The sequence below is a fragment of the Psammomys obesus genome, unplaced genomic scaffold, assembly GCF_907164565.1.
Source record: "Psammomys obesus unplaced genomic scaffold, mPsaObe1.curated_primary_1811, whole genome shotgun sequence".
Taxonomy (NCBI): Eukaryota; Metazoa; Chordata; class Mammalia; order Rodentia; family Muridae; genus Psammomys; species Psammomys obesus.
In genome coordinates, this window is record NW_026596166.1 from 20,419,463 (window position 1) to 20,441,130 (window position 21,668).

The window sequence follows — 21,668 nt, forward strand, 5'->3', positions numbered from 1 at the left end:
ACCCAAGGGGTTAGTTAACTCAGTGACTCAAGATTTAACGGTAAAGAAGTCATTCTCATTACTGAAAACAACTATCATGACTAGCAGGGGAAGTCAAAGTCTCGTTGATGGAAAGAAGAGATTGGTGATGTAAAAAGCCAATATTAATAGATGTCTCAGATCCCAGAGACTGTTCATAATTCCACACTCTTCTGCTTCTCCGTCCACCCTAACTCTGTTTGATAACAGCTGTTCCCTGAGACATGTTTTTAATGCTGCCTCACAGATAGAATTCTGTAGGCTGAACTCATGCACCTGTGACGGTTATTGTTACCTAAGTTGACAGTAATACAAAGCTCTAATTAGCTAAAAGTAATAAGATTTAGTGACCAATATATTAAAAAATAGTGACTACAATAAGAGATTATCAAGTTTTGTGAATTTAAGTCTTATCGTCACAAAAGAAGATAAATCTATGAGGCCATGGGTTTATTAGGGTGACTTTATCATTCTATTACACACATGTGTCTCTGTTACAGGATATTTATTCCCATTGTGATCCCTGAAATTACGAACTATGAAAAACCTGTCTTTTGTTTGGTATTGTTCAGCCCTAACAAACAACTTTAATCCTAGATCTTTCTCTACACAGGGTTTAAAAAAGTTAATACTATGTCAAGAGGCAGGGCAAGAAACCAGTTGACAGGGATTAAGCAGTAAGGAAGGACTTTGAGAGAGAGTTATTTAAAACAGTGTGGAGAAGGAGGAACTCTTCAGCATCTTGGCTTTAGTGCTAGCTCTTGGGCTTTTAAATGTTGGCTATTTCCTCCTGGGCTGTCAGCTGAGCCAGCAAGCTTTTAGCTTTGGGCTTTAGGTCTTTTCCTTCTGAGACATGAGCTGAGTAGGAAGGTCAGCAAGGTGCTTTCTCTGCCTCTCTCATTTAGTAGGTTTTCACCCTATAATTAGCTTCTGAGTCTTCATTGGTAACATAGAATGGTTGGAATTTTCATTTTTAAAAACAACTTGTTTCAAAGTACTTTATTATAGAATATATATATATATATATATATATATGGATAATTAATACTGTAAGTGAATACAGTGACACCACAACAGACATACTCCACGGGTAGAAAAAAGAAGCTTATTGGGAAACACACTGCTGGCCTGTGTCAGGAGAGTAGAGATCAGCAACCCACTCGGAAAGCAAGTAGGCTTTATCAGGTTTCAAAATGCTTGAATGCAGACACATTCCCCTAGGGGGAATTTTTCTTGTCTTTGCTAGAACACAGTCTCAAGGCTGAGCCCCTTGGAGTAAAGTCTGTACCTGATACAATCAGGACACTTAATAGGTAGTCGATGTCCTTTTGCCTGTTTACCACAGTTATCCGGTAAACAAGGTCCCTGAGTCACAGGGTTTCTAGAAAATGGTAGTGGGTTAGGTTTCTATTTCCTCATGGTCAGTCTGCCCTGGTTATGCTCTGGTAGCCCTTCCAATGTGTTGGTAGCTGGGCTGGCAACTTAGAATTCCATGTTTTGACCTACCAAATACACTGTGAAATTTTCTCAAAGAAAAAGAAAAACACACACACACACACACACACACACAGACATTTTAATCATGATTACTTTAAATTCAAATTTGTTTGTTCTTCTATTTATATTATCATTCTGATACTGTTGAATAATAAATCTTATGAAACCAAAGCAGAAAAAGAAACTGAAATGTAATTCAAAATAAAATATTTTATGGTTTAAAAATGAAAGCTTGAAAATAACACAATCAGTAAAATTTAGCATCTCTTATTTTAAGTTTTTATTTATTATCATTATTTAAGTCTTACATATTCCTCAGTGAAGTTTTCTGAAGCAATGGGTCATATCCCTGGATTTGTAGTTCATTTGGCAAGTTGAATTTCCACAGCTCCAGAAGTTCTTTCTTCACAAAGCTCCATTGTAAACATGTCACTGTTTTTTTGTTGTTGGGTTTTTTTTTTTTTTTTTTTTTTTTTTTTTTTTTTTTTGCTTATTATATTTTCTGCATTTCACTATCATTGTTTATTTTATTATGTTTTCTTGGATTTTAAAGACTGACATGCCCCAGATGTCAGTACTAGAACCTGTTGTCTCTTGTATAATAGTGTCCTTGCTTTCATCAATATTCAACTTCAATATTATCTGCAAAAGAGAATACTAGTTCTGATTAATGAACTTAATAATATGCAAGTGTGTGTTAACAAAGCAATAAATTAAATGCAGGTCTTCTTAGATAATTTTATAGCTACTATAGAGATTTTACAAACCTAGAATATATAATTTATTGCATACTTAGGTTCTATGATATATGCCATCGTATGTGTGCTCTGAACTTGATCTAATATCATTATGCAGTACATGATGTCATATCCAAATGACTACCTAATACTCTCTACATATACCTACTAAACAATTATCATACAAAATTCAGACCAAATCCAAAGTGGCTTTAATACTTTCCTTAGTCAGCCCACATCACATTACTGCCCTTAATAAAGATGGTGATGAAGCCATATAACATCTTTTCTTTCAACCTTAACAAAAATAGCTATCAGCCACACAGATGCCTAAAACGGGTGGCAAACCGCATGTTGTTTATAACTCAAAATGGATTTATGACACCTAGTTCTTTTAAGATTACCGATGCTTGGATTTCCAATTACAAACTCCGTGTATGTGCTGTAAAGTAATTTTTTTTATTGCAGGTATTATAGATTTTTTATTTTTTTAATTTTTATTTTATTATTTTAAAACTTTTTCACTTTGTATCCCAATTATAGCCATCCTCATTTCCTCACAGTCCCACTCTCCCTTCTTCTTCTCCCCTTATCCTTCTCCCCTAGTCCACTGAAAAGAGGGAGTCCTTCTCCCTTATTATCTGACCCTAGCCTATCAAGTCTCATCAAGACTGCCTGGATCCTCTTCCTCTGTGGTCTGATAAGACCACCCCACCAGGGAGAAGTGCTCAAAGAGCAGGCAAATGAGTTCATGTCAGAGTCTGCCCATGCTACCCTTACTAGGACACACACATGGAGACTCAGCTGCCTATGGGCTACATCTGAACAGGTCCTCTCCATGCATGGTTCTTGGTTGAGTCATCAGACCAGACTTTTTGGCTTTGGTGGTCTCCTTATGGTGCTCCTGTATAGAAAGTTCATTTAATAATTTTAAGCAATAAAATGAAACCAATAATCCCTTTATTCTGCTTTGCCCTTTTCTCTTTATCGTAGCTATTGACCCTAGATACCAAGACTTTAAAAACATGCCTTGGTCTGCCAAAGGTTATTCATAACCCAATCCACAGCCATATTTTCAGTAAAATAGAACAGGTTTAATATTATACATACCCAATTGACATTTAAATCACTATTATATTAGTTTCAGTGGCCTTGGTGGCTAGTGGCATGAAAAACAGCACAATAAGCTCGTACATTCACCAGCAGTAGGACACACGCAGTGGAAACCATGCATTTATACATCACAAAGCAGACAGTCGAAAGCAAATTTTTGGTGCAGTGGTTGGCTGAACGACCTCATGAGCTGCTATAGTAAATGGCTACAGGGTGTGGTGTTGGAATTGGAGCTTCAGTTGTACAACAGAGGTGTTTAAAAATCAATTTCACTTTCTTCTCTGCCCGCTTATGTTAATAAATATCAACAAGTTTTGAAACAATGAAGTAGTCTCACTTTTAAATAATATATATTAATAATATTCCCTATCTCAAAGTATAAGAATTATTTTTAGTGAAATAATTCCAACTTTTAGTCCTATGATAATCACATTCATCAATAAACCACTATAACCTCCCACTTTGGCCACTGTGGAGTCCTCTAGAGTATACATCAAGATTCCTATCTAGGTGCCTTGAAACCCCTTACTCACATTACTGGACAAGTCCTTCCAAATCACTTTATCATTGATACTGTCATAAGTTCATAAAGCTTAAAACAAATGTTCATCAGTGTATCTGTATTGATTAGCTATGTGGTTTAAAAGCAAGGATTTCATGAAGATTAGAGTCGAGTTCTGAGTGCAGTGTTGCTAATATTATTTAAGCATATATTTTGGCCACTCCATTTGGACATTGTCTCAATATTTCTAGAATTCTGTGCTGTGAGTGTGATAGTAACACATGTTGAGAAAGTGTTCCATAGTAAAGAGATTAGTAATTTGCTTTAATCTTTTGCTTTCTCATACACATGATATGATTATATATTCACATATATGTGGAATATGTTGAGACAAAAGACATGGATCTCACCTTAAAATGAATAAGAGGTAATTTAATCTGGAGCCATGTTGAGTGAGCATGGCCCAGAGAAACACTTTCAAGTTACCCCAAAGTTTATTTTTCAAAACAGTTTTATGAAGTTTTTATAATTTTACAGAATAAATAAATTTATTAATTGGGGCCAGTTTAAAATTTATTAAAGGGTATATCAAATAAGCAGTTATAATGAGATAGGAGAAGCCTTTTAAAAAAATAGGTACATATGCTATCTAATAATATTTGTAAATTTGGATTGGTAGAAGCTAGTGATCTGTTAAGTTAATAGATGCTAATGTGTTTCTATTCATCACAAAATGTTAGCTATGGCACTGAAGTGGGCAAGGAAGAGAAGTTTCAGATATCTAAAAGTAATTAATTTCTGGAAATGTAATTGTCCAATCTTTCCACCGTACTGAAATTCTAAACAATCAGTCTCTACAGACACAACTTCTTTTCAGAAGTTCATTCACATATATATGCATGACATGTGTGTTTGTGAGAGAGAGGAAGAGAGACAGAGACAGAGAGACAAAGAGAGAGACACAGAGATAAATGAGATAGTTCCTAAGCACACGAATATGAATATGTGTGTACGTGTTCGTGAAGGGCAGAGGTTTATATTGGCTATAGTCCCCAGCACTCTCCACCTTATTAACTGAGGCAGGGTCGGTCAACCAGGAGCTAGCTGATAATGCTAGTCTTTGGGTTACCCTCTCTATGTCTGGAATGCAGGTAGGACAGGTATGTCACTGTGTTCATCTTTCGTTTATACTGGAAATAGAATGTAAACTCTGGTCTTCACACTAAGCAGCAGGCGCTTTATCTCCTGAGGTGTCTCTCCCACCATCGTTCTTATTTTTTAATTATGAATATCACAAAGAAACCAAATGAAAATATTTTGCTAAACAATGTACATAAATGATGTAGAGGAATTTTAATCCAGAAACATGGATGCTCTGGCAAGGGATCATATTAAAAGAACTTCCAGGTCTATAGGGAATGCAGACGTCATCTGGAGTACAGTATGATCTGGTTAGAATATAAACATGCCATTAGTACACACCTTTACTCCCAAACAATGAAGATAATGTTGATTTACAGAAAAAAAATGTAGCCATGTTTGAAAGCGAACCCTCATTGAGGGACAGATAAAGTAACAAGTCAGAGAAAGATTTCAAAGAATGAGTCAGAGATAGGATACACCCAACTTTCATGGTTAGGAAAGAAAGGCTTAAGATCAGTGCAGGGAGAGAGAGGGTTGCACTTATTTATTTATTTATTTGTGTTATTATCAATTGTTTCTTATCTGTGCAGTATAACAGAGAGAAGAGAGAATAAGCTAGACACAGGTGAAGACAGAATGAGTAAGATAATGCGAAGGAGCAGAAAGTTTAAACATTTCTAGATTTAATTTGAGACCAGAGGAAGCCAGCTTGACTCAGTCAGCTTGAAGAAGAGTTTATGCCAGAACAACTGAGTTGAACCAGTCAGCAAGAGTTCAGAAAGAGGTAGGAAGCCTTGGAAACAGCTCTCATCTCTTCCCCTTATCAGAAGAAATAAAAAACAACATTAACACAAGCAATTTCATACAGAATGAACAGGTTATATTTAGGAATATATATATGAAGACATATGCATGCCATAACAATTAGTGAAAATGAGGCTATGAATTTGAAGAAGAGCAGAAGGGATATATGGGAAAGATTGGAGGGAGAAAAGAGAACAAAATGTAATTAAAATCATAAAACTAAAACAAAAATACAAACAATGGTTTTGGCATCTTTGTCAAAGATCAGGTGTCCATAAGTGTGTGGGTTTATTTCTGGGTCCTCTGTTTGGTTCCATTGATCCACCATTCTGTTTCTATGCCAGTACCATGCAGTTTTTATAACTGTTGCTCTATAGTACAACTTAAGATCAGGGATGGAGATACCTCCAGAAGATCTTTTATTGTAGAGGATTGTTTTAGCAATTCTCGGTTTCTTGTTATTCCATATGAAGTTGAGAATTTTTCTTTCCAGGTCTGTAAAGAATTGTGTTGTCAATTTGATCGGAATTGCATTGAATCTGTAGATTGCTTTTGGTAAGATGGCCATTTTTACTATGTTAATCCTGCCAAGCCATGAGCATGGGAGATCTTTCCATCTTCTGATATCTTCTTCTAATTCTTTCTTCAGAGAGTTTAAATTTTTTTCATACAAGTCTTTGACTTCCTTGGCTAGGGTTACTCCGAGGTACCCTATGTCATTTGTGGCTATTGTGAAGGGTATTGTTTCCTTAATTTCTTTCTCAGCCCTTTTGTCTTGTATACAGGAGGGCTACTGATTTTTTTTTACTTAATTTTGTACCTGGCTACTTTGCTGAAGATGTTTATCAGCTGTAGGAGTTCCCTGGAAGAGTTTTTGGGGTCACTCACGTATACTATCATATCATCTGCAAATAGTGATAATTTGACTTCTTCCTTTCCAATTTGTATCCCCTTGATCTCCTTCAACTGTGTAATTGCTCTAGCAAGGACTTCCAGCACTATGTTGAAGAGATATGGAGAGAGTGGGCAGCCTTGTCTTGTCCCTGATTTCAGTGGGATTGCTTTAAGTTTCTCTCCGTTCAGTTTGATGTTGGCTATAGGCTTGCTGTATATCGCCTTTACTATGTTTAGATATGTACCTTGTATCCCTGATCTCTCCAATACTTTAAACATGAATGGATTTTGGCTATCAAAGCAGATGCTGAGCCTGATGGCCAACTGTTGGGCAGAGTGAATGGAATTTTATGTAAGAAGTGGGAAATAGTAAGAGCTGGAGAGGACAGGGTCTCCACAAGGAGAGCAACAGAACAAGAAAATTTGAACACAGGGAACTTCACAGAGACTCACACTCCAACCAAGGACTATTCATGGAGATAACCTAGAACCCCTGCACAGATGTAGCCCATGGCAGTTCAGTGTCCAAGTGGGTTACATAGTAATGGGAAGATGGACTGCCTCTGACATAATCTGATTGGCCTGCTCTTTGATCACCTCCCCCTGAGAGGGGAGCAGCCTTACCAGGCCACAGTAGAGGACAATGCAGCCACTTTTGATGAGAACTGATGGACTAAGACCAGAAAGGAGAGGAGAACTTCTCCTATCAGTGGACTTGGGGAGTGGCATGCATGCAGAAAGAAGAGGGAGGGTGGGATCGGGAGGGGAAGAGGGAGGGGCTTATGGGGGATACAAAATGAATAGAGTGTAATTAATAAAAATTAAAAAATACAAACAATGTAAAAATTGAGTTTCTAATATGAAAAAACATAACTATAATTTATATATATGTACATTAAGCCAAGAAAAGTCCATATTCATCACATGAAAATATTTTAAACATTAACAGATGAATTGGATATTCAAGGTAAATTCTAACTAGTAATAAATATAATAATGAATTGAAAATCCATACTTATGCTTTCTCACATCTGTCTCCTCTTGAGGAAGGTTTTCCCATTAGGTTAAAACACAGTCAAAGCAAGACCTCAACTTCACTTAGCATCATATTCCTTAATGTGGCTTTCTCTTACCAACAGCAGAAATATAAATGGATTAAAAACCATTGTGAATTATCTAAAACTCCTCTGAGATTTACTTTTTAAACTTTTTATGGAAAGGAAATAAACTGACTCACGTCTAAGATTATTCTTAACAATAATAATGTATTTCAAGCCCTTCACAGATTAAGCACTCACATGCAATTGAACATCACAAGTACATCACACATACATCAAACATACAGCTTGCTTGAAATTTATGGACATTTAAAAATAATTTTTTAATTTATTTTACATCAAAGGGTTTCCCCTCCCTCTTCTCAACCCAGTCCTCTCTTTACCCATCCTCCTTTCCTCCATTTCCCCTTCTCCTCCCTCTTTGCCCTCAGAAAAGCAGAAAGCCCCTCCCCCTGTATTAATCTTCTCCAGCAGGTCATGTCACATCATGACTGAGCATATCTTAATCCCCTGAGGCTAGGCAGGGAAAGTTATTTAAAAGCAAGCAGTGGAATCCATGTTAGAAACAAGCCCCACCTTCTCCACATATCAGAAAACCCATATGAATGTGACATAAATCCAGAACATCTAAACCTGTTAGAAGAGAAAGTGGAGAAAAGTATGGAACTCATTGGCATAGGAGACAACTTCCTAAACAGAACACCAACAGTCTCTGAAATCAATAATTAATGAATGGGATCTCATGAACCTGAGAAGTTTCTGTAAGTCAAAGGACACTGTAAATAGGACAAAACAGCAGCATACAGATTGGGAGAAGATCTTCACCAATCCTACACCAGACAGAGGGCTAATATCTAAAATATACAAAGAACTTAAGAAATTAAAAGTCAACAAATCAAATAAACCAATTTAAAAAATTAGGTACAGAGCTAAAGCGAGAAATCTCAAATGGCTGAGAAGAACTTAAAGAAATAATCCGTGTTCTTAGCCATCAAAGCCATGCAAATCAACATGACTCTAAAATTCCATTTTATACCAGTCAAAAGGTCTAAGATCAAAACCTCAAATGACAACACATGCTGGCAGAATATACAGAAAGGGGAATACTCCTCCGTTGCTGGTGGGATTGAAAACTTGTACAACCTCCCTGGAAATCAGTCTGGCACTTTCTCAGAAAATTTGGAATAGTTCTTCCTCAAGACCCAGCTATACCATTCCAGGGCATATACCCAAAAGATGGTTCTACCATACATTTGATAAAGTATGTTCATAGCAATATTGTTTGTAATAGCCAGAAACTGGAAACAACCTAGATGTCCCTCAACTGAAAAATGGATATGGAAATTGTGTTACATTTACACAATGGAATATTACTCAGCAATTAAAAACAAGGAAATCTTGACATTTGCAGGCAAATGGAAGGAACTAGAAAAGATCATCATAAGTGAGGTAACTCAGACTAAGAAAGACACACATGGTAAGTACTCACTTATAAGCAGATATTAGACCTATGGTACAGGACAACCATACTACAATCCACAGACCTAAATGAAGCTAAGTAACAAGAGGGCTCAAGGAAGGTTGTCGGAATGTCACTCAGAAGGGGAAATAGAAGAGACAGCAGAAATAAATAAAGAGAGGGAACTGGGCAGGAGATGGAATGAAACAAGGGTGAGGATCAGATGTGGGGAGAATGGGGAGAAGTGAGAGGGCTGGGAAAAAGAAGGGAAACTGAGGAGGGTCATCTCTTTGTCAAGGTAGAGGCCTGCTGTAGGGTACGCTCCTGGGAGGACATGGGGGTGACTCTAGTTGAGACTCCTAAGAGGGGGGACATGAATATTGGGCTGACCACCTCCTAGCCAGGTAGGACTAATGGAAGAAGGGATACAACAACTCACCAACAAAACCTGTGATCCAAAAAAATATGAACATTTTTACTCTCACATTATGTGCATACAAAACTTGGTTATAACTGACCTGTTTTGTATTGGATTACTAGAATGTAATATATTTTCTCTGTAAGAAAGCTCCGCTTACATTTTCAAATTTTTATTATCACAAGGCCTTTAAAAGATTATGTACAATTTCAAACATTTAAAGTCAAGTAGCAGTACTCCTTTCACAAAAATCATGGCATAATAGACACTAGAAACTCTACATTGTAGCCCAATAAACTTGCCTAGTTCATTATTTTGAATATATTTTAAATTACTAAATCATTGATTGCAAAGTTTTCTGTTACAAAGTTTATTTTTCAAAGTCTTCACTTCTAAATTATTAATTTTATAGACGATAAAATTTTCAGTTGCAAGGTCTGGTTTTACAGGAGTTCACCTCAAATAATTTCAATTAACTAAAGGTAGGACCTATTAATTATCTCTTGTGGTATCTGTAATAATTTCATTTCCTTGTTTCCTATAACCTAGCCCAAATTTAGATTTTCTTTAGCACTTCTAACTTCCCATATACCTTAACAGAGTTTATCTTATATTTTATTTTCATGAATATTTGGCATCCATATGTGATATATTTACCTCATTTGCTTTTGAGTTTGCTGATGACTCTGCATAATGATGGCAATTTTAAGAGTAAAAAGAGAAAGGCAAAAATGTGCTACGAGAAACAGAATTTCAAAGTAATTAAATAATTTTTACCGTGCTTACAAATGACTTGGCATCTTCTCATTAAAATAATTAGGGTAAAATCTTAATTATGTTTTTAAAATAAATTATTGAAAACAAAATTATTTTATGCTTGGTGCTTTTTATTGAACATGAACTTAATTTGACTAGTTACATCTATTATTGTCTTTGCCTATTTGGGCTCCAATAATGATATACCCTAAGTGAGGGGGCTTATAAACAACCAGAATGGATTTCTCACAGATTATAAGATTGATCTGAAATGGATGGATGGAAGGAACTGGATGATTTGGTACTGGGGGAGGGTCAACTTTTTGGTTCAAAGTGGTGCCTCATTGTTCTGCCAGGCATGGAGGAAGGGTGACGTTTTTCTATGAGGACTCCTCTCTAAGGGTACTCATAACCCTTATGTTGATCCTGTAGTCTGGAGTTACTCCAAAAGGCCCCACCTCCTACTAGAATTATTGGTGGTGTTATAAGATCAAGGCCTAGACTTAGAGAGTGAGACACAGTTATTTATATTTAAACAGTTATTAATATAATATTTATGACATACATTTAAATGAAATTAAGTGTAGATTAAAATATTACAACTGTTTAATGTGATATATATGACAATCACTTGCTAATCATAAGACTATATATTAAACATAACTTAAAGTCAGATTGAATAATAAACATAATTCTACCAAATTAATAGTGCAGAATACAAAGAGTTCATAAAGTTTATAACATATCTGCCATAATTTTAGCATATAAAATAATATGCACATATATAGAAAAGAACTGGTCAGTAACTGGGTTTTAACTTTCTTCATTTGTGGAAAGGCTATCTCCTTTTGATTCACAGAAAAGAAAAGGTCACAGGATCTCTGTTGTGCAGTTCCACATTCCAAAGACTCTTGAAAATCCACTGTCAAATGGTAAATTATTTTCACCTGTCAAAGCAGGCTAGATAGCGTGGCTTAACCATGTGTTTACGATAGCACTGAATCACTGCCGTTAATTTATGCCTTGGGTTTTTCTGAGCCCAAAATTCCCAACTCAGATTTTGGTGCTTTAATCTAGCCATAAAGTGAGTTCCTGTATAGTAATGACCAGCCATCCTCACAGAGAGTGCCTTTGAGAAGAATACATTTCACAAATTCAACCACACCCCCCTGACACACACACACACACGTGTGACTGAGAAACTGGATTCATAGAAAATATTCTTTAGTTTTAAAGAATTCTACACAGAGGATTCAGGACAAAAATGAAGACTCTTAGAAAGACTTGGAGAGGACTGGAAAAAGACATTCCATGCCATGTGTGCTCCTAGGATTGCCTCTTGTTTGGCATTTTCCTTATCAGCAAGCCTTCCTCTATTTTCTTAGGAAAATTCTTCCATGAATACCTGAGACAACTGACTGTTTCCCTAACTGATGAAAGTCTCCCAAAAAGACAGATTGACTTACAACTGGGTTCTCATCAGGGCTCCAGCGCTCAGGGCTACCTTTGCCAGCACAAGGCTCTATCAGCAGCACACTTAAGTAAGTGTCTTCATGTTTGGATCAATCAAAGCATGGTGATATACCTGGATCTCTTCTTACAACTTGTAACAGACATGTTTGAAAAGCTGCCCTAGTGTTTGAGGTTTCATATAGTATTTCTTAAACTTGGCTCATGATCTAATGGAACGACTGAAGTACATGGCAAGCAACACTACGGAAATGGATTGAATAATGCTTTTATCTACATAGTGTAAATTTTGTCCTTTAAATTCATGTGGGTGAAAAGCTTTCCTTTGACAGTGTGCTGGTAAGAAGAGCAAAGATGAAAATTAGATCATGGGACAGAAGCCCAGTTATTCCAAAGGTGAGTGATGCTTAGCTCTCAGCTTTCTGGGAGACTCTGACAATTGTTATAGGGCACATATATTTTCATCTTGGATTTCATTTATGCTAGAAACACTAACATACCCTACATTGATTGCTCCAGAAACATTTCCTGCTAAAGCACAGTTTAATATTTGTCATTGCAGTCTCCTCAGATATTTGAAGCCACACTATATAGATGAAAAAAAATTTCCCGTCAGCTATTGTGTTTTATTATTATAATACATTCAGTTTTAAAATGTAACTGAAGAAAAGGAATTGTTCAAATAATTTCTTCAATAAAACAAAGTTGTTATGAAATATACTAGGTTATTTCCCATAAGTGTGTCCATAACTACATGCTGAGAAAAAATTCAGGAAAGAAAAATAGTCCAATATGACAGTTTCTAATATTAAAAGAGAAATATTTTCTAAATAAGGCATAAAAGTAGAAGCTTTAATTTAATATATCCATGTTATTGAGCAAAATGGTAAACCTCTATGCTTACCATTTAACAAATCTAGGGAGCAGATTATTAAATCTACTCTAACATAGGCATTTACTCCATCATGTCTGCCAGAAGCAATATTTCCAGGCTAAATATTTACATGTTGAATTATTCTTTTGGCCTAAGGGACCTTATTTGTTGTAATTTATACTGTACTGGCTTGTATTTTTTATTAGGTGTGTTACACAGTTTGTAGTACTTTCATAAATAATAATCAAGCAAGTGAAACACTTATTTAGAATATGTTTAGTGTGAATAATTTCTCATTTTTTAGAATTATCTTAAAATATTGATATAGCAAATAGAAAAAGACTGAATGATTTCTTAAATATGGCATTTTAGTCCACATTCATTCCAGCTTGGAGGTTATTCAATTTGGAATGTTAAACTAAAATTGCATAGCTTTATTCAGGAAACTCTATGTTAAACACTGAGAGTAGTGTAATGTTGAGAGTGGAAACATGGCTTCTACTTGGTTGCTTTCAAAGCTCAGAGAGTCTGACATGGGGAACACTTTCAATTTATTTTCTAGGATAGGGTAGTATTCTATCCATATTTGATTCTAGCATTCAGAGGAAACAGAAACATATTTCTCTTCTCAGTGTCTGTTTTTTTTTTTCATTTGCAATAATATGTACCCTTAATACAATTCTTTGGTTATGAAAATATTTAAGTATAATGTTAAATCAACATCATACGATAACTCTAGTACATCATTTCTCTATCAAATCCAAGAATGTGAATCAACATATGCAAACAAAGCAATGGCATGCTCTTGGACTTCATAAGAACTTCATGCTTAATACAGATGCCGATAGTACATTAAGTTTTCATATAATCTCTAAAACATCCTTTTATTCAACTTCCAATTCCTAGTATTTTTTTTTTTTTTTTGAGACAGGGCATCTCTGTGTATTCTTGGCTGTCTTGGGCTCCCTTTGTAAACGAGGCTAGCCTGAAACTCACAGCTGCCTGCCTCTGCCCCTGTGAATGCTGGGATTAAAGGCCTGTGACACCACACACAGCTTCCTAATTCATTTTAGGATAGCCTAGGACCCTAAGATATCAGGTCCCATCAGGAATGCCTGGAGCATCTTGGTCTGTTGGAGCATCTTGGCTGGCTAGGTTGCCTCACCAGGGAGAAATGATCAAGGAGCAGGCAACTGAGTTCTTGTCAGAGACTGTCTCTTCTCCTTTAACTTGGAGACTCATGTGAAGACTGAGCTGTCTATTGACTGTATCTGAGCAGAGGTCTAGATCCTCTCTATGCATGGTCTTTGATTGATGCATCAGTCTCTACAGTACCCCTTGGGTCCAGCTGTTTTTTTTTGTTTGTTTGTTTTGTTTTGTTTTTGCTCTGTTGGTCTCCTTGTGGAGCTCCTGTCTCCTCCGGGTCCTATTATACCCCAAGTCTTCTATAAAACTCCCTGGGCTCCGCCCAAAGTTTGGCTATGATTTCTCTGCATCTACTTTGATCCCTTGCTGCGTGGAGTCTTTTAGAGGACATCTGTGGTAGGCTCTCATAATCTTTCCTCTCTTCTACCACTTCTGGTGTCTATTTTGTTTTCCCTTTTGAATGAGAATTAAACATCTTCCCTAGGGTCTTCCTTGTTGTTAGCTTCTTTAAGTATGTAGATTTTAATATATTTAATGTGTATTATATGGCTAATCTTCACTTATAAGTGAGTAAAACCATGTGTGTCTTTCTGCTTCTGGGTTACCTCACCCATGATCTTTCCTAGTTTCATCTATTTGCCTGAAATTTTCATAATTTCCTTGTTTTTAATAGCTGAGCAATATTCTGTTGTTTAAATTTATCACAATTTCTGCATCAATTCTTTGACTGAGGGACATCTAGGTTGTTTCCAGATTCTGGCTAGTATGAATAAAGCTGCTATGAGCATAGTTGAGCAAATGTCCTTGTTGTATGGTTGAGCCTCTTTCAGATGTTTGCCCAGGAGTAGTATAGCTGGGTTTTGAGGTAGCACTATTACAAAAAGTGCCAGATTGATTTCAAAAGTGATTGTACAAGTTTACCTTCCCATCAGCAATGAAGTAGTGTTCCCCTTTTTCCACAGCCTTTCCAACAGGTGTTATCACTGGAATTTTTCATCTTAGCCATTCTGATGGGTATGAGATGGAATCTCAGAGTTCTTTTGATTTTCATTTCCCTGATGACTAAGGGTGTTGAACATTTCTTTAAATTTTTCTCTGCTATTTGATATTCCTCTACTGAGAATCCTCTGTTTAGATCTGCATCCCACTTTTTAATTGGATTATTTGGTTTGTTGGTATTTAAATTCTTGAGTTCTTTATATATTCTGGAAATTAGCCTCTGTCAGATGTAGCATTAGTGAAGATCATTTCCCAATCTGTAAGCTGTCATTTTGTTCTGTTGACAGCTTCCTTTGCTTTACAGATGCTTTTCAGTTTCATGAGATTGCATTTATTGATTGTTAGAACCTTAGAATCTTAGAACCTGTGCTGTTTGTGTTCTGTTCAGGAAGTTGTCTCCTGTGCCAATGTTTCAAGGCTCTTCCTTACTTTTCCTTCTAACAGATTTAGTGTGCCTGGTTTTATGTTGAGGTCTTTGATCCACTTGGAATTTTCTTTTGTGCAAGGTGATAAGTATGGGCCTATTTGAATTTTTCTAGATATAGACATCCAATTAAACCAGCACCATTTTTTTATTTCTTTATCAAAATCAGGTGTCCATAGGTGTGTTGGTTTATTTCAGGGTATTTGATTTAATTCCTTTAATCCTCTAGTCTATTTCTAAGCCAGTACCATGCCGTTTTTATTACTGTTGCTCTATAGTACAGCTTGAGCTCAGGGACGGAGATACCACCAGAAGTTCTTTTATAGTACAGAACCGTTTCAGCTATTCTGAGTTTTGTTTTTCCATATTAAGTTTAGAATTTTTATTTCAAGGTCTGTAAAGAATTGTGTTGGTGTTTCTATCGTTATTGCATTGAATCTGTATATTGTTTTTTGCAGGCTGGCCATTTTTACTATATTTAAAAAAATCCATGAGCATAGGAGATCTTTCCATCTTCTGGATCCTAATGATCCATGAGCATAGAAGATCTTTTCATCTTCTGATATCTTCTTCAATTTCTTTCTTTTTTTTTCCTTTTTTTTATTTTTATTTTTTTGTATTTTATTTTTTTCTTATCAGTTACATTTTATTAACTCTGTACCCCAGCCGTGTCCCGATCCCTCATTCCCTCCCAGTCCCTCCCTCCCTCCCTCCTCTCCACCGCGCCCCTTGCCAAGTCCACTGATAGGGGGGACCTCCTCCCCATTCATCTGATCCTGTTTTATCAGGTATCTTCAGGACTGACTGCAAAGCTCTCCTCTGTGGCCTAACAGGACTGCTCCTCCCTTGGGGGGTGGGGAGGCCAAAGAGCCAGTCATTGAGTTCCTGTTAGAAATAGTCCTTGTTCCACTCACTATGGGAAACCAATTGGTTACTGAGCTACCACAGGCTACATCTGAGCAGAGGTTCTAGGTTACATTCATACATGGTCCTTGGTTGCATGTCATTCTCAGAAAAGACCCTGTGCCCAAATATCTTTGGTCCTTGTGGAGCTCCTATCCTTTCCTCATCAGACTAATAACTCCCCTTCTTTCTTATGATTCCCTGTACTCTGCCAAAGGTTTGGTCATGAGTCTTTGCTTTGAAAACACTGCTAGTTAGAGTCTTTCCAATGCGCTCAGTAGACTCCTGTCATACGTTCAATGCACATCCCATCTGTCATTCTAAATGAGGATTGATCATCTTACCCCATGTCCACTCTCTTGATTATCTTTTATAGGTGTACAGATTTCATTATGTTTATTATATCTTATATTTCTTTCTACAGAGATAAAGTTTTTTCTTTCATACAATCTTTAATTTGCTTGGTTACAGTTATACCAAGGAATTTTGAGTTATTTGTGGCTACTGTGAAGGATGTCATTTCCATAATTTCTTTCTCAGACCATTTGTCTTTTGTATAAAAGAAGGCTACTGATTTTTTTTTTTTTTTTAGTTAATTTTGTATCCAACCAGTTTGCTGAAGGTGTCTATAAGCTATAAGAGTTCTCTGGTAGAATTTATGGCACCATTAATGTTTACTATCATATCACCTGCAAATAGTGATAGGGTTCAATCTGTTTATAACTTCAATAGCCACAGAAACAAATTACGAATACTAAGTAGTTGACTCCTAAAATTGATTCTTGCAATCTATTATTCTACATGTTATCTTCTGTTAAATTTATTTCACATACAGCTTGTTTAGCTACAGCTTTTACTTCTCGTATCAGTGGCTTCATCTAGAAAAAAAATAAAAATTGACCACTTTATCAAAGATATAGTTTGCTCTGTTAATAAACAGTAGATTATCATAGGATCCTTCTTGCCTCAAGCTGTCACAAAGAATAGCACCATTTGCTACAATAAACAGGCCTGTGTTTTCCCAGATTGTTGGGCACATTTGGAAAAAGGCTTTGTAACCTGCCTTTCAGCTGAGGATGAACACAATGGAGTTTTCTGAATTAGTGTAAAACTGTAAGTAATCATTTCACAACACTGTCAATGATTTAAACAAACTATTTTAATTTATTTTTACATTTACTTATTTTTGGTATGAGTTATATGTTTGGACATCACAATACAACTTGTTAGAGTTGATTTTCTTTGTCACCATGAATCCTAGAGATTGAACTGATTTTACTGAGTTTGGTAACATGCTCACTTACCCACTGGACCATCTTGCTGCCCACAAAAGTGTTTTTTTTTTTTTCTGTGTCCTTTATATAATAAATAAGCATTGGCTTTATAATATTCTCAGGAGAGTATTTATGTAAATATGCATTTTTCTTGTAACCAACTATTTCCACACTTTAATTTATTAACTGTTTTATTTTCTAGAGATGGTTAAAAATAAGTGCACACTGAAAGTGAATAGAAGGGACTGAGGCAGTCACAACGGTTATTGTTTCTAAAAGAACTTATGTGTCCAATGATCTTTCTTTCTATTGGTGTGTTCTATATTTGATGCAATGCATTTCCTTTATATTGTGTTTCTCAGCATAGAGAAACATTGTTTTTGGTTCATATCCACCCAAAGACCTAGATGTAACTACTTTCTTTTTTTTCATTTTCTTTTTTTTTAATATTTTTATTATTATTATGAATAATAATAAAAGGACTATTATGAATAGTCCTTGGTTGGAGTATGATTCTCTGGGAAGTTCCCTGTGTTCAAATTTTCTTGTTCTGTTGCTCTCCTTGTGGAGTTACTGTCCTCTCCAGCTCTTGCTATTTCCCACTTGTTACATAAAATTCCATTCACTCTGGCCTCCAGTTGGCCATCAGGCTCAGCATCTGTTTTGATAGTCTGCAGGGCAGAGGCTTTCAGAGGCCCTCTGTGGCAGGTTCCTAGGTTGTTTCCTGTTTTCTTCTACTACTTTCTTTTATTTTAAATTTTTTTCTTTATTATTATTATTATTATTATTATTATTATTATTTACACTTTATTCATTTTGTATCCCCCCATAAGCCCCTCCCTCCTCCCCTCCCGATCCCACCTTATCTCCCCTTTCTGCATGCATGCTCCTCCCCAAGTCCACTGATAGGGGAGGCCCTCCTCTCCTTCCTTCTGATCTTAGTCTATCAGATCACATCAGGAATGGCTGCATTGTCTTCTTCTGTGGCCTGGTAAGGCTGCTCCCCCCTCAGGGGGAGGTGATCAAAGAGCAGGCCAATCAGTTTATGTCAGAGGCAGTCCCTCTTCCCATCACTATGTAAGCCACTTGGACACTAAACTGCCATGGGCTACATCTGTGCAGGGGTTCTAGGTCATCTCCATGAATAGTACTTGGTTGGAGTATGAGTCTTTGGGAAGTTCCCTGTGTTCAAATTTTCTTGTTCTGTTGCTCTCCTTGTGGAATTCCTGTCCTCTCCAGCTCTTGCTATTTCTCACTTCTTACAAAAAATTCCATTCACTCTGCCTGCCAGTTGGCCATCAGGCTCAGCATCTGTTTTGATAGTCTGCAGGGCAGAGGCTTTCAGATGCCCACTGTGGCAGGTTCCTTGGTTGTTTCCTGTTTTCTTCTCATTCTGATGTCCACCCTCTTTGCTTTTCAGGATGGGGATTGAGTATTTTAGTTAGGGTCCTCTCTTTTGCTTAGTTTGTTTAGATGTACCGATTTTAGTGGGTTTATCCTATGTTGTATGTCTATATGAGTGAGTATATACCCTGTGTGTCTTTTTGCTTCTGGGACAACTCACTCAGGATGATCCTTTCCAGGTCCCACCATTTACCTGCAAATTTCATGATTTCCTTATTTTTCATTGCTGAGTAATACTCCATTGTATAGATGTACCACAGTTTCTGCATCCATTCTTCAGTTGAGGGGCACCTGGGCTGTTTCTAGCTTCTGGCTATTACAAATAAAGCTGCTACAAACATGGTTGAGCAAATGTCCTTTTTGTGTACTTGAGCCTCTTTTGGATATATGCCTAGGAGTGGTATGGCTGGATCTTGAGGAAGCGCTAATCCTAGTTGTCTGAGGAAGCACCAGATTGATTTCCAGAGTGGTTGTACAAGTTTACATTCCCACCAGCAATGGAGGGGGGTTCCCCTTTCTCCACAACCTCTCCAGCATGTGTTGTCCCTTGAGTTTTTCATCTTGGCCATTCTGATGGGTGTAAGGTGAAATCTCAGGGTCGTTTTAATTTGCATTTCCCTAATGGCTAATGAGGTTGAGCATTTCTTTAAATGTTTCTCTGCCATTCAATATTCCTCTACAGAGAGTTCTCTGTTTAGGTCTGTTCCCCATTTTTTAAGTGGATTATTTGGTTTGCTGCTTTTCAGCTTCTTTAGTTCTTTATATATACTGGATATGAGTCCTCTGTCAGATAAAGGGTTGGCGAAGATTCTTTCCCAATCTGTAGGCAGTCACTTTGTTTTGATGACAGTATCCTTTGCTTTACAGAAGCTTTTCAGTTTCAGGAGGTCCCATAATGATTTAATGGATTGTATTCTTTCCATGGAACTAAGTTAATTTTAAAGCTGATTTCTAAATTAATGAATATTTAATTCTGAGTTTGTTTTAAAATAAATCAAAACATATAGTCTTAGGGAATTTATGCATAGTTACTTTCATTTATTCAAGATAAACATATCTGGATCTATTAAATATTGTTTCATAAATGACTAAATTTTAGGAAAATAACAAGAAATCATTGTTAGTGTATAGCGTCTCCCAAACTTCATCCTCGGACTGGAATTATAATTTAGGATACAGTGATTGTTTAGCATGTATGGAATTCTAGGTTTGATCCCCAGGACAAAAACAAAACAACCTAAAACATAATGCTAAAACATCCACCCAGAAATCAATCAAACACAATCCCAGCATGTCCTTCAACAAGCTACTTAAATGATACAGACCCTATTAAACCAAAGAAGTCTGGTGTGGCTAATGTTGTAGTGAGGGTGATGATTTGGCATTTATTATGTTACATAACATCTTTCAGGAAAGAAAATAAAATGAAAAGATTCATCAACAGTGACTGATGTTTCTTTGGAGGGAATATCTCGGTGATGTCACAAGTAGATCCAGATTGCCTGGTATATTTATTTGTGACCATTTGGGGAATTACAGTCCCTGAGGTTAGGAGCAATAATTACATAAATACAAGCTAATTGTTAAAAGGAGAAGAGACTAGAAAAATTCATTAGGTTTTTCAGACCCAGAAGGCTCAGTGTGAAGGCTTCAGGGGATCTTTCCTACTATACACCAAGGATTTCTCACACCTAATAGGCAAAAGCATTTTCTTTAATACCAATACAGTGTTAAGAATATGCTAATAGTGGTATTTTCTCCTTCTCCACAAAACAAGTATTCTGTGATTTAGTAACACTCATTAAAAATATTAACATTTTTCTTACATATTTATTTTTTGTGTATATGTGTCTGGCCTTATAGATTGTGTGTAGATGTTATCACAGGTACCTACTGAGTTCAGAGGAGGGATTGGGATCCCCTAGAGCTGAAATTATGGGCATTTATGTGGTACTTGATTGAATTATGGTTACAAAACTAAGGTCTTCAAAAAGAGTGGAACTTTTTCCCAACCCCTGAGCCATTCCATCATCAAAGTCTTGGTTTTCATAGATCAGGTTTGTTTTTAGGTATCTCTATGAGGAATGGTTTTGATTATAAAAGGATATGGGAGGACTCATCTGATTGTGGGTGACATTATTCGTTAGGTAGAGAATCCTGAATTCGATATCATTAGAGAACGCTAACTGAGCACTGAGCATTCATGTACTTCTTTCTCTTTCTCTTCCGGAGTGTGGATGTGATTGGGCCAATGTTCTCCAGCTTCTTCTGTTGAAACATCCTTACAAAAATAGATTAAAAGCTGAAATTGTTATTGCTCTGTAGTACAACTTGAGATCGGGGATGGAGATACCTCCAGATGATCTGTTGTTGTACAGGATTGTTTTGGAGATTCTGGGTTTTTTGTTTCTCCATATGAAGCTGAGAATCTTTTTTTCAAAGTCTGTAAAGAATTGAGTTGGTATTTTGATGGGAATTGCATTGAATCTGTAGATTGCTTTTGGCAGGATGGCCATTTTCACAATGTTAATCTTACCAATCCATGAACACTGGAGATCTTTCCATCTTCTGAGATCTTCTTCAATTTCTTTCTTCAGAGACTTGAAGTTTTTCTCAAACAGGTCTTTCACTTGCTTGGTTAGTGTCACCCCAAGGTACTTTATGTTATTAGTGGCTATTGTGAAGGGTGTTGTTTCCCTAATTTCTTTCTCGGCCATTTTGTCTTTGGTATACAGCAGGGCTTCTCATTTTTTTGAGTTGATTTTGTATCCTGCC